At 47.2% G+C, this 18,892-nt stretch overlaps 1 long non-coding RNA gene across 1 annotated transcript; it reads right to left on the reverse strand.

Annotated features, from left to right (window-relative positions):
• Window positions 1-384: 384 nt before the first annotated feature.
• Window positions 385-6,251, reverse strand: LOC144149130 (uncharacterized). The gene is made up of 3 exons (XR_013318196.1): window positions 6,091-6,251; window positions 5,403-5,489; window positions 385-655 (listed from the first exon to the last, which is right to left on the reverse strand). It is a non-coding gene; the product is annotated as an uncharacterized LOC144149130 (long non-coding RNA).
• Window positions 6,252-18,892: the final 12,641 nt, after the last annotated feature.

Below are 18,892 nucleotides of genomic sequence, written 5' to 3' on the forward strand. Positions count from 1 at the left end.
GAGCAATTCTTTGAATTGGTTTATTGTAGCAAGCTGTCTTGTTTATTTCCTTATTTTTTTGGCATTTCCTGTCTCATTTGAATTTGGGAGACCAGATAGCTTTTACTACGGGTCATGCACTGGTGAGAACAAATAATTGATTTCACTTTAAACAATTTTCAGTTCTGTTTTATTGCTCACCAGCCAATGACCTGAAATATCAGAGGCTCTTAAAACATATGCTGGCATTTCTTTCCTGCACTGTAGTACAACTAATCATGACTTTTATTATATTTTGTTCACAAATTGTAATATTTAGAGAGTATTCAGCTGAATGAAAATGTTATTTCAGAAGCATGCGCAATCAACAAGGCCTCAATGACTCTCACCACATGGTTCACTTGTTTCTGTCACAAATAACCTCATTGCAGCCACATTCCACCCAAGACGAAGGTAACATACCCTCTGGGATGATGAATATTTAAAATGCCTTACGAGTAAGTGCTCAGCACATGAAATTGTGGCATTAAAATTAAAACAGAAGATCCCTCTGCGGCATCCTTCACTTGGGGCAGCGCTTGATCACAAACTTCGAGAAGCTGAAAAATGCTCCATGCGCCGCTCCAGCCAGCAGAAACAATGCAGGACGCAAGTTGGTAGGTGGACCGTTGGCATCCTGCGATTGTGAAGATTTTTATTTAGTAGATGCTCTTCTTTTTGTACCACTGTTTATTTCTCCTTTAACAAGCAGCTGAACTCCTGCAGGTTTTACGAATCATACAAGCATAATAAAATGCAGCAATGCCGAACAAATGGCAGGGTTACCTCAATTTTTCTTTTCTAGGAATGAAAACAATGTAGGTAATCTATGCACAACTACAATCAAACCTTTCAATTTTTACCTACTTCACTCCTAACAAGCACACGTACACGTTAGACATGTGAGCAAGCTGCTAAATTAATGCCCACAAACTTAATCAGGCATCAGAAATCGGCAGAGAACGACGTGTCACCTTTAAATGGCACTTTTTTCGTTCAAAACACGTAAATGGGCGAGAAAGATACATAATTATGAGTTGGTACCCTCATCTGGTATGGTTTTCAGGCAATGCTTACATCTCACTTCAGTACCTTCAGGTGGTGGAGATCTTCGAAAACTCATTGCGGGCAAGTGGGTTGTGTTCAAGCTCTCGTATCTTGCCAGTATATGCTGGATTCCAGCATTCCGAAATCAACGTGATGACCCGAATGTGGTGGATGCAAGAAAGAATAAGCACACGCCAAGGGCGTAGCCGAAGGTAGGGTAAGGGGAGGGGGGGGGGGCGGTGCCCCTCCCATAATGTTTTATGCCAAGGCTGGGGTGCAGTTTAAGAAGCCTCTGAAAAACCGCCTAAAGTCACCTGCAGGCGCGGAACCTGCAGTTTTAAGGACATTCTTGCTCATATAAAGCTGACAACAAGGGCAATGTCAACGTCTGATCCATGCGCCCGCTCCAGATGCTGTACCTGTCAATATATACAGCCCGGCTGCATTTCGCGCCGGATACACCGACAAGCACCGGGAACCTGCCGCGAGCCGATCGAAACAGCCCCACTGTTTCACTGGCGGAACAGCATGGCCGGGGAATGGCAAAACAGCAGGAAAAGCCTCATATAGGCTTACATGTGGTCGGGAGCGTGTCATTCCTTGTCTTTACACTGATACAAAGTATAATCACATGACAGAGCATGTCGCTGTATTTTGTTCAGTCAACTATCAATCCTTGATATGTTTATTTTTCTACCGACATCGCATTTCATTGACTATTGCAGTTCCATAATTTCTGCTGCATAAAAAGCATTGCTCTGCCCATCTTGTATTTCCTCCACATCAACAAAACTACACAATTCTCCTTATTGCGGAGCTTTGTTTTTTTGGCACTATTCCACTGTTTCCTTGACCTCCCTTTAGAATCAGCATTCTGTATTTGCTTAACCGGAATTTTACTGAAGCCATGTCTGTTTCAACTTAACAGATAGAAATAACGAAATTTAATAAGAAACGTGCAACAAGCTCAACATTCAACAGCAGTGCAATAAGGTGTTCCGCTTAGCGCAAGTTCACTACTCACGTTACTAGCACAAAAAATAACAAAAGGCGATTACTTAAAGGAGCCATGAAGAGGAAACAAAAGTTTGTTTTATTCGAAAGATTAGGTGTTTCATAGTACCCCAAGCGCTTTTCCGGAAGCAAATGATGCTTTATTCACTGAGAAATAAGGCAATTTAAGCCAAAATTTTAAATCTCCCGTTAAAATTGCACATTTCGTCATGTGAACAATGGCTTCATACGAGCCGGTCCATGAAAAATATACTTAGTATGTAGACTCCATATAGCACCCACACGCGGGAGTCGACCGAGACGGCGGCCATTTTAAAAATACTAGCAAAACCTAGTGCACCCGCAGCCCTAGTCATGGAATCGCCTGATCCGGAGAACAAAACTCTCGCCGAGGAGCTCGGGCTTGCATTTAACAACCTTACACCACTTGAACGCTCAATGCTTCTAAGTGCACGAGCGGCAAGAGTTGTGGGATACGCGGTGGACGGGAAAGCGACCATTCCGCGATAGCCACAACAGACGAACGCCCAGCCGTCGGCACCGCTGCCTCGTCAGCCCCGTCGCGACGGATGAATACAGACTGGTACGTATGTGCCGTATTTTCAATTTTAGTAGCAGTATCGCTTATGCCAGTTGGCCGGTGTCGTGTATGGAAAGCCGTTCGCTCGAGCTCTCTGCTCCGACCAGAAAGATTTGAGCGTCAATGCGCGGTGTGTACGACAATTTTTTTCCCCAAGGTCAGAGCGCTTTGGCGGCGATTTGACGAAGTCGGCGACGAGCGCCAGCATGTCCGGGTCCCTGCCGTAATCACTTCCTCGGAAATGAAGCGAGCACACTCGTACTTCCTTTAGCTCTCTTTCTCATCCGTTTGCAAAGTTCACAAAACATAGCCACTTGCTTCGCCGAGATTCGTCGTTGGGCAGCACATGAAAGGAGATCTCACCGGCGGGGATGTCGCACTCCCTCGACGATTTGCCCGTACTACATGGGCATTTCAAAACACAGCAACGAAATTTCATTGTAAAGTGCTCGAACAAACTGAAGTTTTCAGTGGTTGTAAACTGTAAACGAGCTCGTAACGACAGCAGCAAGCCAACACGACCTCCATACCGAAGCCTGTGCGACGAGTGGCACTATCTCGTTGCTGCTCTGTGTTCCTTACTCCCCTTGTTTCTATTTTTACCTTTCCTGGTTGGCGATATGACGGCCAACCTCCTGTGAAGGGATTACGATACCAAGCAAGGTCACGGCTGTGCGTGCAGGGACGGTTCGTTGGGCCCGAAGAGCCTTGAACCCGAAAATTCGTCTGCGCGATGGTGGCGACGGCGAGATGTCGAGTTCGGCTGGCGGTAGTTTCGTACGCATTGGCATACACGCTTGCGTGTTCGTTCAGAACTTCAACCATTTACTCCACCATTCTTTGTCATAAAAAGAATGTGCAGTATGTTTCACGGGCATTTAGCTCGCTATGCAAACTGTAAGCCCTGCCTAACATGCGTTTGCTTTTGCCGGCCTCCGCAAATCGCAGAGCATTCTCGAGTGACATCATAGGTTTGTTGCGGAAAATGAGCTGGTGGGTCGCGTGATCATTTCCTTTTTTCCTAATTATGTAGCTTATTTGAGCGAAGTTTGCGTTATAAGTGGTGTCGTTATGGTTCTAACGAGGCAATCTTTCGAATGAACCAAACTTGTGCTTTCTCTTCATGGCTCCTTTAAGGACGAAGACGCACGTTTGCTAGCTTCACCGCCATAATATACGAATGCGCCGCATGTACAGTCCACTGCGATTCGAAGGTTGTCGCGGGAAAGCTACTCTTTCAAACGAAGCAGAAAGAACACCAGCTTTAGCAAATATTCCATGCAAGTTTCGTTATCGTCGGCATAGATAAAGGGCAACCAAGTCCAAGTCTGTGCTTGATAACAACGAATGTACAGCTTGAAACTCAAAGGGTGGCAAGTCAGTCGTGCGGGTCATTGTTGTATCATGGAACAGCCATCAAGGGAGCAAAGAGTGCGAAATCTCGATTTTCATGGTTCCGAAACGAAACCATGGGCTGGTGGCCCGCTTGGCCGCTCGATGCTGGCGCGATAACCTTCAAATCGTGCTCGACTGTACTTCATAGCTGACAAGAAAACTTAATAGTCCCTTTTCTAAAGGAAAATCTAAAACATGAGAATCTTGATAGTAAACACCCAGTGTTGGCCTGCACTTCCGCCCGACGAACTTCAGGGACCGCGCGTCACTCACGAGCGCACTCATGATCACGCTCACGAGCGTGGGTCCGCCTAACCACCTGCTCTGCGGACGAATGAATCGCCCATGGTGTGCCCACAGACCAGCGAACGGCAATTTCGGTGATCATCATGATCATCACCATCTAAGCTCCTTAAGGTGGGCTTTACAGTTAGCATTGAGCATACACAAATCGCATGTTAAAGTCAGTTATTTCAAGCTTCGTTTCCAAAACAACGCGCAAGATGCCTTGCCTACATATTTCCCCGTCCCATCTTTTGGTCGACCACGGCCCCCCTCCACCCCCTCCCCCCCGAAAAAAATTCCTGGCTACGCGCCTCGCACATGCCCAATCAGGAGTACGTTCAGCATGCACGTCGGTTGTTTAAAAAAAAGGGTGTAATGTATTGCTCAGAAGACTCAATGCTCGCACGCATCTTGGAGCAGCAACGGCCTTAGCAGATGTGTTTGAGTGGTTTTCCTCTCTCATAACATCCACAGTGCTTTCAGGAAAAGCCCCAGGCCTTGCAATTAGCATGTTCCAGTTAAGAATAATGCAGCTGATACTTTACACTTTCAAAACTTTTTCTTTGTGGAAGGATGTTTCTTTATTGGCAGTACAGCACTAGCGTGCGTAAATCGCAGCCTTCAGAACCCCAATCAGGCCTCTGTAAATGGTACAGGCAGTTACATTAACTATTTGAAAAAGTGGACTGCAAGGACTGTCAATTCACATGATAAACATCCAGAAAATAGCTGAAAACAGAACTGGTAAGGCTTTATCGAAGACTAAACTACAAAGGTAATAACATTTTTGTGTTACCACCTAAGAAATATGGCTTCATCGTAAACATGACTAACACCAGGAAATTCGTATACATGGTGATTAACTGCTCTGCCCACATTATGATTTTGGGTGAAACTGAGTTTTCCGAAATTAACAATAAAGGTTGCCATTTAGCAGCTACATATTAGGTTATGCATGAAACACCAATAATTGTTACGGGGGCGAGAACTTGTACATTCAAGTGATGGAACATTATTCAAGTATGGTAGCCCACTGTGCTACCAAAACTGTTTGAAAACTTACGTTCTGGCGGCCAAACACTGTTGACAATGGTTGTGGCTCTTGTCCGGTTGAATGGAGGGACGTGATGTGCTCAGACCGTCCAGAGGTCTAAAACAGGATGACACATGATTACCACTCAGGCAAGAATGGAAATTATTGGGTGCACGAATGTTACAACTCGGGCAACACAACATTCAGCCAAAATCAATACCCGCGTACAGCGGCACCGTACACATGGTGAGGTGGCTCGCCGCAAACGCAACGAAGCTTGCGAGGCGCGCACATTCGCTCGCAAAAGATTTTCCCTCGCCATTTACAACACGGCACAAACGACAGCGGTGATTAACGAAGCCGTAAACGCTGCGCAGCACAAGTAGCCGCCCGTGTTCTGATAAACTACGCGTAAGACGTGGTTCGCAGTGGTGAACTCTGAAGCTGTTCAATATAGTGCTGCGGAATGGGAAACGTTACTGAGTTACTGAGCGCCACTGCGTTACAGAGCGCCAGTGCGTTCAGCGCTCAATGCAAGCACCACAATGTTCTTTCGCACATCGCCTTTCTAGAGACAAGCCCTCTAGGCTCAACCTAGCCAGTTCAGTTAAACAATTCACACACGCGGGCTCCTGTTAACGAATCCTTAAAGCGGCGATGACAGCTACAAACGACATCCAGTGACAAGAAAGGCGGCAAATGGGACGAGACAGCTTACCTGACAGAGACCACGCAGAGGAGCGAGCGACGTTCAGGGGCAAGCGCCAAACTTAATTAGCCGTCTTCAGGTGGCAAAGTTGTTCTCAAATACTTCATCGCGAAGTCGAACCCGACAGGCATCACCGAAGACGACGAGGTGTCCAATTAATCATAATAACTGCGCTTGGTTAACCGCACGGTCGCACGACAAAGTAAACAATCCATGAAAGACGGGTCACGGGGTATCTGTTCCGGAATCCGGCCACGCCGCCGCGCGCCGTACTCAGGGACTCAGGGTATCGGCCGTTGGCAGGGAGTTGCGTAAACAAATTAAAACGACAACAATAAATAATTGCATCTTTTACTGAATATAACATAATCTTTAGGTTTATTATTTATTGTGTGTATTATAATAAAGAAGCTTAGATATTTAAAGTTTACAAACACAAAACGCGAACTGAAGCTTTTGGCGCTCGATTTGAACGTTAAAAAAAGCAGCAGATAGTAAGATAACACTGCGCAATGAAATTTGGCAGTGTTCTAGTGTAAGTAATCGTATTATTATTTGGCGCCGGTTTATTTAGCGCCCGATTTCATGCCCCTCCCTCCCCAACTTTTGTTTTCTTTTGATATCTGCCTTGTTCTCCAAAGTTGTTTCTGCAGGAGAAACTAGGTGGTCTGTTTATTGCATTTGTACACAATATTTACGGTCGCTAACAATAAGAATGGAATAAAATTGTAATTGCTAGTACGTTATAACTCCACTGAGCGACGAGAATGACTGTTGTCAGAGGGGGCTATGATTGTGCTGGTGGGGCAGGAGAAGAACAGGGAACGACGGAATGATGATACAGATGTCACAGTTCAAGGTTGTGCTGTGCTCCGTGGAAGGCTGTAGAAAACAAAAAGTGGGAGAGGTAGTGTTATTCTGTCGATGTCGTAATAAGCAAGGGCTGATATTTTTTCCTGTTTCAACGTCGGTGCTGCCGCTGCTTTTTATTGAATTTGGCAGCTTTTTTTTTTTTTGCTTCTGAACATTTTTGACGAGGTTGGGAGGATGGTGCAATGGGGTGTCTTTTTGAAATTATATTGCATGCATGCCCTCAATCAATGAAGAGCTGAACACCTTTTCCTCACCCTTTCAACACCCTTCCAAAAAAAAGGGTGTTGAGGTTGGTCAACACCCTTTTTTTCACGCGAAAAGGGTGGAGAGCTACGAAAAAGGGTGTGGAGATTCAAGAAAAAGGGTGTAAGGGCCTCCCAACACCCTTTTTTCAAATATTTTACACCTTTTTTGGCCAAAAGGGTGTAAAAAAGTTTAGTGTGTACACATGATCTTGGGGTGCGCACACAACCCAGCCCTCCCTCCTTTACCCACTTCCCTTCCCCTTCCTGAGCTGTGGGAGAACCTGACGACCAGCGCCAGCTTGGATGCACAGCAACTCCTGGTGTCCAGGGCTGGGACAGCAAGGTCGTCCCATGGTCTCCTGGACTGAGGAGCCACTCCCACATCACCTGGCTCACAATAAAGTTTTTCCTCCTCCTCCTCCTCCTGGTGCATAAGACGCCCTGCGATAATGCTGCACCACGCATATCGCTGAGCTGGGATTGTTTTGCAGCACAAAGGACGCGTCCGCAGACCGGTCCCGCACTATCCTGCCACGGGGACTTCACAGGGGTAACCCCACTCGGAATGAGCCGCATTGGAGTCCCCACCCAACAAAATCTGGCACCCTGGGTATTGCTGGCGGATAGCCAATAGCCAGCCGAAATTAATGCGTGAGTGAGAGCCACCTGCTGACCGCACGTAGGAAGAAAGAACAATCATTGTTGCCCTTGTGTATTTTTTATTTAGAAGAGCGCAAGCAAGGCTTATTTATCGCTATCTTTCTTCAAATATAGTTAACTTTTTTGAGCTTGAAAATGCGATCGCATGCCGTCGTTGGCGCCGTCATAACACTCATAACTATTTCCCTCCTACATGGTTTCACTCACTGAATGGCTTCCTTTCGCTGCTGAAGCTGAAATCAAAGCAAAGGGGAAACATTGTTTTTTGTTTTTCTAGCGTGGCGCTTTTAAAAACCTCCCACAGATAATTGCTTTAAAGCTCCCCTATTCCATTCCTTGGACCACCTTAAATATTCATCTTAATGATATTTGTGTTCTTTTGCAGCCTCAGGCAAGTGTTGAGCTTGTTGGCGAGCTATCTGAGTAAGGCTAACTGGTTTCTGAACCGTTGATCACGGCGTCTTTGAAACAGCAGCCTAGATCCAACGCTATATGTGCCAAAAAGTTAGGTTTGGGACTTTTCAAGTCCCCGAAACCAATGTATGCACACCATTCGACCCTTGGACTCAACATCCAGCCCAGAAACAAGTCTGTCAGTTTGAGAGTTTATCAACCGCCCGGGCTATGGAAACGGCTCATGTCCCGGGGGTTCATGTGTATACGGATGGGGCTTTTTCTGGCTCGTCGGCAGGGGCGGCCTGTGTGGTGTTTTCGAATTCAGGGCGGGGTATTGAAGCGCAGCGGTTTAAAATCTTACCAGCAAATAGTGCATACGCGGCTGAAATGTTGGCAATAAAGGAAGCGTTCACTTTCCCCGTGGATTACCAAAACCCCCCGCCAGTTTTCATATATTCCGACTGCTTGTCATTGCTCAAGGCGCTGCAGTCGATTCAGTGTCGAAGTGTACAGGTAGCGGATATTGAGCAACTTTACCCTCGGTTTTCGAGACGGACACCTGTACATCAGTTCCACGTGAGAGGGCACCAGGGCTTGCTGGGCAATGATGTGGCTGATCATTTAGCTGTGCGTGCCTGTTCACAGGGTACTTTACAAGCAGGACTATATTCTAAACGGGTAATTCGGTATGCTTTCTCCCGGAAATTAACAAAAATTGGCAATCGATTGGCTAACGAATCATATAAATACGGAGCTTTTTAAGTGGGTTCCCGATGTTTTAAATTTGCCACCCGACTATCTTCCACCAAGGCAGGTGGTTTTTCTTGTGACTGGGCATGGCCGGTTCCCCTTTTCCTTACAAAGAATATCACTTTTGCCTTCCTCAACGTGCTTCTGTGGGGCAGACTGCACTAACATAGGTCACTTCACGTGTTCCTGTGCCGGCACCACTGCCCTTCGGCGGCAATTAGAGCACCAATGTAGTCCTGTGGTCTCCCCGGGCATTTATCCCGCCATACTGCGGAACCGGAGAGCAGTCGAGATATTGCGAGGCATGATGCGTCATATAAATGAACAGATGCCCTCCACAGATGCTCTGAGTGGCTCACTCTTTGTTCGCCTGCTTAAGCGCATGGAGCCCCCTCCCCGTGACGAGAGAGTTTTCAGCCCTCTAAGGGTGTTTACTGCCCGCGGGGTGGCATCTAAGGCTCCGGTTTGTACGTGTTGAGGGCTCGGTGGCGCAGCCGGTGGATGGCGCTGAAAAGAGTGGCGTTTGGGCTCCGCTATGAGACCGGTGGTTGGACACCGTTAAATAGGAGCGCGTTGCCGCTCTGCTCAAGGGCTCCCCCTCGTGACACGTTGGACCTGTGTCCATCGAAAGATTTCTGCCCGCCGCTTGTCATTCGGGCCAGCGGAACTTCCGTATGGGGAGTCTGGAGTGTGGGACGGAGCATGGCACGCGATGGCTCTTTCTCTGTGTTGATTCTGTCATATTGTAGCGTACAGCGAATGCGTGCTCCGTGTGGTAGGGGTGTTACTGAGGCACAAAAGAACAGCGACAGCCAAGGGTCTAACCTAAAGCTCGAGAGCCGAGGTACCGAGGCCCGCGCGCGCGATCCGAAGACGAAGGTTCTGTTTCTTCTGCCTCGTCGTCGACCGTTGCGTGTGCCCTTTCTTATGCAACACGTGACAATATGTCGAAAGTGATTGTCCGTGGTCACTCATTGTGAAGGACTGCGCTTCTCCGGATATGCTGGTGGCGGGGTGTGTGCTCGTACGACAACAAAATTATGGGCGGGAGATATAAATTGGGACCGTTGTAGTTGGAATATTATGGCATGCCGAGCAAAGACGAGACGGCAGAGACAAGAGCTATTGGGTTCTCGTGCCTCAAATCTTTGCCCCTTTCCACCGGATATAACAGTACGGGTATGCCAAAAGTTCTCTGCTTGTGATGACTCACCACCTGGAATCCCACCTGATCCATTTCAGCCATCTCCGTAGTATTATCTCCTTCGTCAGTAGCTGTAACGTGCTCACAGGATGGAGTTCCAGCCGTGGAGACATCACTGTCGCCTTGATTGGGTCGCTTACACGCTGGTTCCACCGATGCGACTTCGGAGCTCTTTGCTTCTGTTGTACCGCTTCCCGCTGCAGCCTGTCAGCTTGTCAGTAATCGTCGTCTTCTATGGGTATTTCGAGATTCCCTATTCGAGTGTACGACTAGTTCCCAACGCGGAAACCGGTCCTGTGAGACCGTCGTCATGATAAGTCACTTCACGTGCCGCTTACTCTCATGTGTCTCGCGTTTCAAGAAAAAACGAGTGCCGCAACTCCCAACAGCGGAATCGACGTATAGTACATTTGACAAGTATTACTAGACTTAGTAGTTTTCGGGATCCTGGCTGCGTCTACCGGACATTTTGCGGACACATGGTACAAATGGACATGGACATGACACATGGACATTTTGCGGACCGGACACATGGTACAAAACGAACAAATGACGACACAGGCACTGTCTAACAACTGCTCGTTTGAATGAGACGACCGGAATATAAAAACGGAGTAGGCGGTAGCATCTGTTTTTTGTAATCAAAGAAACAGTTGTTAGTCAGTGCCTGTGTCGTCGTTTCTTGCTTTTGTACCGTGTGTCGCCCTGTTTTGTTAAATAATATAGGAAAGTTCTTCACAGACTTTTAGCACTGAGCACAAGGCTTTCCGATTAGTGGGCCAATTTAGAGATTTTTTGTTACAGAAGGCCGCCCAATGAAAATTTAAGCGGCAGAATTTTGAGGCTACTAGCTATAATTTTACATGCTTTTTAGCCATTCTGGCGTAATTCTCCGAGATTGAAGCGGCAACGCTAGTCGATACTTACCCGTGGGCGCAAAGGAAACCGGCTAGCCGCATTCCGTCACTTACTCCAGGTGGTTCTTGAAAGGTAAGAGGAGGCAGCTGCCAGGAATCTTAAAAACTGAAAGGTCATTCCAGAGATACGCTGCTACGTGCTACGTCAAGATACGACGAGGTTGCTATACGAAAAAAGTTAATTATAAATGGCCGCTTATGTGCTTGCTTCGCTGCAAATTCTCCCGAAAGATGGGTCTTGTGCCGCCCGGGCCACATAACCCTCTCTCACATCACCCCCTCCAAACCCTGTGCTCGTTCCTCCCTCTTTGTCCTCCCATGACAAATGCAGTAGAGGTTTCCTCAATTCAGGCTTGTTGCGTTCGTACTGTTCGTGCACCATCTTCTGGAATATTTGCTTACTATTGGCTGCAAGAACGGAGTGCATTTTATTTTAATAGTAGGTCCGGCAGAAAGCTATCGTTTTTACACGACATTTGCAGCGAAGCAACCAGATACGGAGTCAATATTTTCGCTTTACCTTACCGCTGGCCCACCTATCTGCAACAAAATGCACACGGCACCCTTGTGCCGTGTGCATCTTTCTCACTGTCTCCCCTCAATCTTGCTTCATGTGTCGCCTGCAGAAGGCGCCCTCCCCCTCCCCAGCCACAAAATGAAAACCAGCGTCTGCCTTTTAGTCTGCAGATGTTTGCTTGCCTGAGTTTTGATCTTTGTTTGACTGATGTCCTCGCCCTTTGCTGTCTGTTAGTGTTTATATTGTGTGTTAAGTGTCTTGTCTTTTGAAGTTTTCTAAAATTTCCATGCATTAAAGAAAAAAAAAAGTGGGCGTAGCTCAGTCGCTAAGACGACGGGCTCTGGCTCCACTTCTCTTCGGCCCTAGGTTCGATCCCTGGCAGTGGCAGTTTTTTTATTTGGCCTGGTCGGGACTTTCTTGTGGAGCACGCCACGACGAAACCGTTGTCAGGTATAAGTGGAAAGCTTTGCATTAAAATCAGCTGTGTAATAAGGATAAGAAAGACACAACTTTACTCGCCACCATGATAACTAACCGGGTGCCAAGGTCAGCCCTCGGGTTCTTTTCTGGATTAGCGTACTGAAGCACCTGACCTGCTCTTATCCCGTCCGCACAAGAGAAGCTACGGTGCAATACAACGCTGCGCTCTCACATATATACATCTTCCGAGCAACAAAACGTTCTGCCATCCGCGGATTCATGGGAGTGATCCACCCAAGTTAATGTTATGTAGCTGCAGTGTCGGGACATAGAATTTAAAAGAAATAAGGCAGAGGTGTTAGTGTGACGTCAGCAAGCCAGATGAGTGGGGACCAGTATGGCCAGCGTATAGCCGTTGGGCAGCGTTCAGTCGACTCGTTGAGGATGTGGGGGCACGCGCTGCCTTTGGAGTTCGCACGAAGTCTAAGGCGCTTGGCGAGACCGGGCCTGAACTCTTTAGCAGAAGTCTGATGGTAGGTTCCGGGTGGAACGACAGGCTTCGTGGATCCGGTATCTTCCATCATCATGACGAACCACAAGAATATTGCGGCTGCATGTCCCGGCCCGACAGCATAAATGAGCGTCTTCGTCAAGATTTGTTGATATGAGAATGTAGAGTTACCCTGTAAGTGACGCATAGAGTTTGCGTGCTGTGTTAGCGCTCGGTGATTTCAATGGTTTTTCTCGGTTGATGTCCCGGACCGAGTCCGGGAGGGTGTGAGCCCCATTGTTTGCTTCTATTTCCTTGTAGAGTCTTTTGTAATTCGCCTTTGTGTATTTGGGTTATTTTGTACGTGTGGCAGTGCGTTAGCCGTCCCTTCGCAAATGTTGCCTCGTTCTCGCTTCCCATGTTAAGTGCCTCTTAGCACGCCCGCCTACGGTAGCGTAGAAATTTCTTAAGTGTCGTCACCGCTGTTCATGTGTTCTGGGCCATTGAATGTATTAAGCGTTTTTTTGATTGAACGAACTCTAAGTACTGGCATTCTCTGTAGATCCGGTGACTCTGGCGCACGTGCTCACGCAAGGGGCGATCGACCTTGCCAAATAGTAGATAATTGTTATCGCTCATACTGTTTGTGCGAGCGGGTGCGGCGTTTGTGATAGTCCCCTTTCACATCCATTCCTCTAACCACTTTTTTGGAAATAGCATAATCTAGAAGTCATACATGGCCACAAATATTAACGGAATGTTGTATATTGGGAAGAAAATAGTATTGATAAAGCGGTCTTCCCATCTACCTTTAAGGTAAGCTCCAATCCTGGCTGTGAAGATAGTTGGACCGCGCAGCTTTAAACGACACCGAACACGACCACCCATGGGGTGTCAGCTGCATCACGGATGTGGCTCTACGAACAGTGAAACCCGACACTCTGCCAGCTGTTACCTGGGATTCGCGGGGGAGGCGTCCCGACGCAAGCAGTGGCGCGAAAAAGAACCCCTAGAGGAGTGTCTCAAACGGTGAGGAGGAGGGCGGCACTTGCGGCTATGGCGTCATCTCTCACTCCCTCCCCCTCACTCCTGTTTCATGTGTGGCCTCAAAACGTTGCCCTCCTCCGCCCTACACCCTGAATCCAAACCACCGTCCGTGTCCCCGTCCCCACGTGAGGTCGTCGCTTAGTCGGCAAGACGACGGCCTTTCGTTCCGCTTCCACAATAGGGTTCGACCCCTGGTGAAGCCACGGGTTTGTTAGCGTAGGCTGGTGTAGCCACTAGCCAGTAGTAGCCTAGAATATTTGTGTAGCCAATAGTAGCCTGAAATTCAGCTGCTGACACGGTTACAAAAATTTCCTTGGCTGGTTAAAGGTATGGTATACTTCCCAGTAAAATCGATGTGTAAAGTGCGTTCTTTTCTTGGTCCTTGATCATTGCGTGATATAATGTAATCCGGCATTTACGGCATTTACGAGAGGGTCATATATTGCATGTTTAAATCCAAACATAGACACAACAATACAAAGTAATGTCGTAGGGAAGTGACTTTAGGTAGCAAAACCTGTAGGAGCAATCAACGGAGGAGTAGTGTGCAGAATGTAGTTAAAATTCAAGCCGTTCCACCAACGCGAAAGCTGTGAGAAGTGCAATGAAGTAATTCCACATAATGGGCTGTTATACCGTTATCCGCTCACTGCTACCACTCCTCACGCTCTTCGCCGTCCTATCTCGCTCCTTTCCTGATGAATAAACAGGGGTTTCTCCAACGAATTTCAAATTTCCCGCCATCGCAGTGGTTGCGCGCCCCCTGCCCGGCCTGAACCAGCGGGAACGTGCGTTTTGTTCTTTTTGTGCTTGCTTTTCATCTCGCACGTGACGGCGCCTTACTTTGCAGTTTCGAACGCGCCATTGGTTTCTTGCACTGCCACTTTTTAAAGACTATAGTCTTTCTTGGGCTACTTAAACCCAGAAATTTTGGTCTGTCTGTATGTCTGTATGTCGGTATGTCTGTCCGTCTGTCTGTCTGTGACTCGATTCAGCCACCCGGCCAAAGCAAAACAATGTCTGCGCAATAGTCTTATATAGTCACAGCTAAATCTACCCGTCTATGCCCGGTGTAAGGTTCATACTTGTCAACATTGTTGAAGAAGAGCAGGACATTATGCAAATATGAGACAACAAATCAATACAGAAGTGATATTTGCAGTGTTCCTTTATAAAAAATCAAACATGCGTGACTTTTGCGAAATTAAATACTTCATCAACTGCAGAAAAAGAATTCACTCCGCCGTCGCCTGCTGTCGCCCGCACCACTATAGCTTCTGGCGCCATTTTAAGAAATCAACCGGCAACAGTTACGCAAGGTTCCACTAGATAGGTTACACGTTCTGCTTGCAACGCACGTGTTGTAGGGAAACGCGGTTCTATAAACGTTGAAGTAGGGCGCCTCGATTAACGCGCGTCTTCGCCGTACGGCAGCGTTCGCATCGAGACACCCGGTTTGGAGCAGTGGAACGCGGGAAATTTAAAATGATTTAAGCAAACCTTTGGCGTCTTTACCTTGGGAGGAGCGCGACGCAAGAGGAACAACATGACAGGTGAGCGGGAAAGCGAAGAGAGGCATTTACTTCGCAAAAGCCGATAAAGACTATCGTCTTTAGACGACATTTGCAACGAAAGGAGCAGATACGCGGCGAATTTTTTTCCGCTTAGTAAAAACCAACGCAATGAGCGTTCCTAACTGTATGAACGCGAGGGCTGCGGTTAATTAGGTATATTTTGACTCAAATGTACCTGCACTTTTTTTGCGGTAAACACGAGGGAGATGTGTTACAAGAGCCAGCGGTTCGCGAGTTTCGAGAGGTTATGACTGCATAAACCCCTTCTTTTTCGAAGCTTGTGTGGGACGCTGTGATGACGGCTACGCCGTGGGGCTGTACGTGGGTCTGTAATCTTAATGCGCCGCCTCCCTCATAAAAATATTTACCGAGATTTAATAAACTTGTTATAGAGATTGTTCAATAGAATCCTATAAACATTTTGTCAACATTTTATAGAATATTTCTATTGAGTTTCCATTACAAATTGGCCACCGCGCTTTAATTAAATGTCTATAGAGCCAAGACAATTGACCTTATCACTTTTCAATGTAGTGTTTTAAAAGATTCATATCGGGTTTTTATAAAAAAATTCAATAAACTTTCTATGCAATTCTTGCTGAGTATAGTCGCGACAGCCTGTTGCTTGTGAGTCAGGTTTAAATATAGTTTCTGGTGAATTTTTATTAAATTTATTGCAAATTTTTTTTATAAAACTGTTATTGAGTATAGTCGTCCCATCCTGTTGCGTTTGAATAAACTTTCAATAAGCGTTTTGATGAGTTTTAATAAATTTTCCTGTATTACCTTTCTTAAAATATTATTGAGTATCGTCGTAACATCCTGTTGCGAGTGAGTCAGCTTTGAATACAGTTTCTGACGGGTTTCTATTAAATTTACCTCAATTAGATTTCTGTAAAATTCTTATTGTGCCCAGTCATCACAACCTGTTGCATATGAGCTAAGTCTAAATAGAATTTCTGATGAGTTTTTATTAAATGTATCTTTATTAACTTTCTATAAAATTCTTATTGAGTATAGCCGTAATATCCTGTTGCCTCTGAGTCAGGTTTTCTGGCAAGTTTCAACAGAGGCGCTTTGTAGGGGCTCGGACTGTCCGACGCACCAGGCGCGACTGCTTCCAAATGCTATCGGGGCGAAGTGATGGGACGTCCATCGTGCGATCTCTGTTGATGCGGCGGGGCAGGTGGCGCAATGGCACCCCACATATATGCACGGATAAACTACTAGACCTCCATGGGTGGGCTATAGAAACGCTATGCAGAGCCTATAAAACTGAACATGATGAAGGCAATCAGATGCTTGCTGCGTGTTCGTGTTAAGATGTTTATTGCCTGTATAATGACCACAGTCCACACATAAGGAGTTCGATCGACCCAGAAAAAGGCAATACAGAGTATGTTACAACTCAATATGACGAAGCCAATAACATGCATGTTGCATTGTCGCAATAAAAAGTTTATTGATTTTATATTGGCCGCAGTGTTTAAGAAGGGAGATTTAGTTCACTCCACAGAAATGCAATAGGAAGTGTATTAAAACCTTATGTCTTGAAGGCAATAAAATGTTGGTTGAGTTTGTGCAATAAAAAGTTTGTTGTCTTTCTAACGAGCACAGTCTATAAGCGATGAGTTTTAATTCACTTTTTATTGACTCTAAAGAAGCACAATAGGGGGTCTATTAAAACTCAACGTCCAGCGCTTCACACCGAAGAGCATTACAACGAGCTACAACGCCAAGGCGATACCCTTAAGTGCTGTGCACTTAAAAATGTTTTGGGGACATTTACTACCCTTTTGTATGTCCATACAGCGACTTCTCGACATCGACAGCCGCGTGAAAAGATAATTTATTAAAAACCATACACTAAACTTTTTACACCCTTTCTGGCCGAAAAGGGTGTAAAATTTTGTCCCACGGCTAACACCCTTAAAAGGTATTTTGGCAAAAAAAGGGTGTACGGATGAGAAAAGGGTGTTGAGCTCAACACCCATAAAAAGGGTGTTTAGGATATGCTCAACACCCTAAAACACTTCTTTTTTGGGTGATGGCATGCGCGGTGGCAATGTGAATCGGTAGAGCGCGCAGCATCCAACACAGTCAATACGCACAAGTAACAGTTGGAGCACAAATGAATTGAGCAAGAAAACCAACGGGATGCAAGCGGTACAGGGAGTGCATACTTACTTAGTAATACATGTGCTGTTATTGCTTTTATATCCAGCAGAAGGAAGCCCCCCGATCGAGTCGGTGGGCTTGTCGCAAAAACAGATATTTTAGCGCTAATTTTTGAAGTATGGATTTCCCTATAAGAATATAGACGGTATTTGTTGAAAAGTTTAGCAGTCAATTTCTTCGCTTAGCAACACTGGAAACGGCGACAGACATGGCCGATGCGCCACGGACATGGCGCAGCCTGGGCTACTGCGGCCGCACGCCGAGGAAAAAAAAGACACCGGCGTGCGTCACCTGCTCCGTTCCAATCCGATTCTAAATTGTGGCGCCAACAGAGATGTTATTAATCGCACTCACAGTGAACTCGACGCAATACTTTGTGTTCGGCAAAGAGTTCGTAACCTGAAACATAGTCATGTGTTTCACAGTGGTGTTTAGCAGGGACAAGTGCGGTCATCCCGCGGAGCCCGACGTAACAAGCGACGGCGCACCGTGGCCTTCGCGATCGGCTACCGGCGGTGCGCCGCCGGCAGCAAATCGCGGAGGCCACGGGCGCACTCACACGGTTGCTTGGAGGAGAACAGGGGTGCCTGATCTGCGGGCCATGCGCGCAACGTCGCCGAGCAACGGACGCTTGGCCACAGATATGGCGGCGCACACTTGGTTGCCTGCATACTGTCCACGCCATTGAATACCGAGGATACAAATCAACACGTGGATTGGCGAACACTTTTAAGTGCGAATGCACTTGATAAGCGACCCTGAATCACTCGTCCGCCGTCCGCGATCCCCCTCTCCCCTAGCAACGGCGCGGAGGAGGAGAGAGAGAGTGCGTAGCAACGGTCTCGGCGTAGCAACGGTCTCCTGCTCGGCGTAGCTGCGGGCGGCGCGCCGCTCCCTGAATCACTCGTCCGCCGTCCGCGCTCCCCCTCTCCCCTAGCAACGGCGCGGAGGCGGAGAGAGAGCGTGCGTAGCAACGGTCTCGGCGTAGCAACGGTCTCCTGCTCGGCGTAGCTGCGGGCGGCGCGCCGCTGCGCCGGTTCGCTTCGCGTTCCGTCCGCGTGAGGGCGCTCGCTCGTCGGCTTCGCATTCCGACGCTCGAGGGCGCTCGCGCGACGGCGCGCCCCCCCGGATCAAATCGGGTAACTTCGGGTAACTTCGGGCAAACTCGGGCATTCGCGCTTTGCCATCTTCTCTCTCACTTGGGAAATGCTTGTCTTTTTAATTACGAGGTAGTTTTTGTGTTCTTTAACTTATAGAATTTTATTAAATACCGAACAAATCTTCCCCGCCACCTCAACACCCTTCAAGAAGGGTGTTCCTTATTTCAACACCCTTTTTCCCAGAAAGGTGTAGAGCTACAAATTAGGGTGTTCGAAACTAAGAAAAAGGGCGTAAAGAAAAAAAGGGTGTAAGAAAAGACGGCGAACTAAGAAAAAAGGCGAAGAGACCTCCAACGTTGGAGGCATTTCGTAACTGTTTACGCAGGTGGACGAACATTTTCTACAAGCGGGGGGTGTTTTGTACCTAACGATGTTTAAAG

Source organism: Haemaphysalis longicornis, unplaced genomic scaffold, assembly GCF_048455015.1.
Source record: "Haemaphysalis longicornis isolate Haplotype H1 unplaced genomic scaffold, Haemaphysalis longicornis Haplotype H1 scaffold_8, whole genome shotgun sequence".
Lineage (NCBI taxonomy): Eukaryota > Metazoa > Arthropoda > Arachnida > Ixodida > Ixodidae > Haemaphysalis > Haemaphysalis longicornis.